Source organism: Mirounga leonina, unplaced genomic scaffold, assembly GCF_011800145.1.
Source record: "Mirounga leonina isolate KUSES-001 unplaced genomic scaffold, KU_Mleo_1.0 Mir_204, whole genome shotgun sequence".
In the NCBI taxonomy this organism is placed as follows: Eukaryota; Metazoa; Chordata; class Mammalia; order Carnivora; family Phocidae; genus Mirounga; species Mirounga leonina.
This window is the reverse complement of record NW_023270513.1, coordinates 15,327,044-15,330,959: the sequence shown is the minus strand read 5'-3', so window position 1 is coordinate 15,330,959 and position 3,916 is coordinate 15,327,044.

The window sequence follows — 3,916 nt, the reverse complement described above, 5'->3', positions numbered from 1 at the left end:
ATGCAACAAAGGCAGTCCTAAGAGGAAAGTATATAGCAATACAAGCCTTTTGCAAGAAACAAGTAAGGTCTCAAATACACAACCTAACCCTACACCTAAAGGAGCTAGAAAAAAACAGCAAATAAAGCCTAAATCCAGCAGGAGAAGAGAAATAATAAAGATCAGAGCAGAAAACAATGAAATAGAAACCAAAAGAACAGTAGAACAGGTCAATGAAACTAGGAGTTGGTTCTTTGAAAGGATTAACAAGATTGATAAACCCCTGGCCAGACTTATCAAAAAGAAAAGAGAAATGACCCAAATCAACAAAATTATGAATGAAAGAGAGATCACAACCAACACCAAAGAAATACAAACAATTATAAGAACAATTATGAGCAACTATATGCCAGCAAATTAGATAATCTGGAAGAAATGGATGCGTTCCTAGAGATGTATCAACTACAAAAATTGAACCAGGAAGAAATAGAAAACCTGAACAGACCTATAACCACTAAGGAAATTGAAGCAGGAATCAAAAATCTCCCAACAAAAGAAAGCCCAGGGCCAGATGGCTTCCCAGGGGAATTCTACCAAACATTTAAAGAAGAATTAATACCTATTCTTCTGAAACTGTTCCAAAAAATAGAAATGGAAGGAAAACTTCCAAACTCGTTTTATGAGGCCACCATTACCTTGATCCCCAAACGAAACAAAGACCCCACCAAAAAGGAGAATTACAGACCAATATCCTTGATGAACATGGATGCAAAAATTCTCACCAAAATACTAGCCAATAGGATCCAACAGTACATTAAAAAGATTATTCACCACGACCAAGTGGGATTTATCCCTGGGCTTCAAGGTTGGTTCAACATTGCAAATCAATGTGATATAATACATTAACAAAAGAAAGAAAAAATTATATGATCCTCTCAATAGATGCAGAAAAATATTTGACAAAGTACAGCATTTTTTTCTTGATCAAAACTCTTCAGAGTATAGGGATAGAGGGTACATACCTCAATATCATAAAAGCCATCTATTAAAAACCCATAGTGAATATCATTCTCAATGGGGAATAACTGAGAGCTTTCCCCCTAAGATCAGGAACATGGCGGGGATGTCCACTATCACCACTGCTATTCAACATAGTATTAGAAGTCCTAGCCACAGCAATCAGACAACAAAAAGAAATCAAAGGCATCCAAATTGGCAAAGAAGAAGTCAAACTCTCACTCTTTGCAGATAATATGATACTTTATGTGGAAAACCCAAAAGACTCCACCCCAAAACTGCTAGAACTCATACAGGAATTCAGTAAAGTGGCAGGATATAAAGTCAATGCACAGAAATCAGTGACATTCCTATACACCAATAATAAGACAGAAGAAAGAAATTAAGGACCCGATCCCATTTACAATTGCACCCAAAACCATAAAATACCTAGGAATGAATCTAACCAAAGAGGCAAAGAGTCTGTACTCAGAAAACTATAAACTACTCATGAAAGAAATTGAGGAAGACACAAAGAAATGGAAAAACGTTCCATACTCATGGATTGGAAGAACAAATATTGTGAAGATGTCAAATGCTACCTAGAGCACTCTGCACATTCAATGCAATTCCCATCAAAATACCATCCACTTTTTTCAAAGTAATGGAACAAATAATCCTAAAACTTGTTTGGAACCAGAAAAGACCCCGAATAGCCAGAGGAATGTTGAAAAAGAAAAGCAAAGCTGGTGGCATCACAATTCTGGACTTCGAGCTCTATTACAAAGCTGTCATCATCAAGACAGTATGGTACTGGCACAAAAACAGACACATAGATCAATGGAACAGAATAGAGAGCCCAGAAATGGACCCTCAACTCTATGGTCAACTCATCTTTGACAAAGCAGGAAAGAATGTCCAATGGAAAAAAGACCGTGACTTCAACAAATGGTGTTGGGAAAATTGGACAGCCACATGCAGAAGAAGGAAACTGGACCATTTCCTTACACCACACACAAAAACAGACTCCAAATGGTTGAAAGACCTCAGTGTGAGACAGGAGTCCATCAAAATCCTAGAGGAGAACACAGGCAGCAACCTCTTCGACCTCAGCCACAGTAACTTCTTCCTAGAAACATCACCAAAGCAAGGGAAGCAAGGGCAAAAATGAAGTATCGGGACCTCATCAAGATAAAAAGCTTTTGCACAGCAAAAGAAACAGTCCACAAAACGAAAAGACAACCGACAGAATGGGAGAAGATATTTGCAAATGACATATCGGATAAAGGGCTAGTATCCAAAATCTATAAAGAACTTATCAAACTCAACACCCAAAGAACAAATGATCCAATCAAGAAATGGGCAAAAGACACGAACAGACATTTTTCCAAAGAAGACATCCAAATGGCCAACAGACACAAGAAAAAGTGCTCAACATTGCTTGGCATCAGGGAAGTCCAAATCAAAACCTCAATGAGATACCACCTCACACCAGTCAGAATGGCTAAAAGTAACAAGTCAGGAAATGACAGATGTTGGCAGGGATGTGGAGAAAGGGGAACCCTCCTACACTGTTGGTGGGAATGCAAGCTGGTGCAGCCACTCTGGAAAACAGTATGGAGGTTCCTCAAAATGTTGAAAATAGAGCTATCATATGACCCAGCAATTGCACTGCTGGGTATTTACCCCAGAGATACAAATGTAGGGATCTGAAGGGGTACATGCACCCTGGTGTTTATAGTAGCAATGTCCACAACAGCCAAACTATGGAAAGAGTCAAGATATCCATCGACAGATGAATGGATAAAGAAGATGTGGGGTATATATATACAATGGAATATTATGCAGCCATCAAAAGGAATGAAATCTTGCCATTTGCAATGATGTGGATGGAACTGGAGGGTATTATGCTGAGCGTAATAAGTCAATCAGGGAAGACATGAATCATATGATCTCACTGATATGAGGAATTCTTAATCTCAGGAAAGAAACTGAGAGTTGCTGGAGTGGTCGGGGGTGGGAGGGATGAGGTGGCTGGTTGATAGACCCTGGGGAGGGTATGTGCTATGCTGAGCGCTGTGAATTGTGTAAGACTGTTGAATCACAGACCTGTGCCTCTGAAACAAATAATAGATTATATGTTAGAAAAAAAATAGAAGATAGCAGGAAGGGGGAAATGAAGGGGGAAATATCAGAGGGGGAGTCAAACCATGAGAGAGTATGGATTCTGGGAAACAAACTGAGGGCTCTAGAGGGGAGGGAGGTGGGGGGATGGGTTAGCCTGGTGATGGGTATTAAAGAGGGCCCATACTGAATGGACCATTGGGTGTTATATGCAAACAATGAATCATGGAACACTACATCCAAAACTAATGATGGAATGTATTGTGATTAACATAACATAATTTAAAAAAAAAAGGTTAGTACCCAAAATATATAAAGAACTTACCAAACTGAACATCCAAAAAATAAATAATACAGTTAAGAAATGGGCAGAAGATGTGAATAGACATTTTTCCAAAGACACACAGATGGCTCACAGACATATGAAAAGATGCTCAACATCACTCATCATCAAGAAACACAAATCAAAACCAAAATGATATACCACCTCATACCTGTCATAATGGCTAAAATTAACAACACGAGAAACAACAGGCGTTGGTGAGGATGCAAAGAAAGGGGAACCCTCTTAGACTCTTGGTGGGAATGCAAAGTGGTGCAGCCACTCTGGAAAACAGAATGGAAGTTCCTCAAAAAGTTAAAAATAGAACTACCCTATGATCCAGCAATTGTGCTAGTAGGTATTTACCCAAAGGGTACAAAAGTACTGATTCGAAGAGAGACATGCACCCCAATGTTTATAGCAGCATTATCAACAACAGCCAAATTATGAAAAGAGCCCAAATGTGCATTGACTGATGAATTGATATAGAAGATG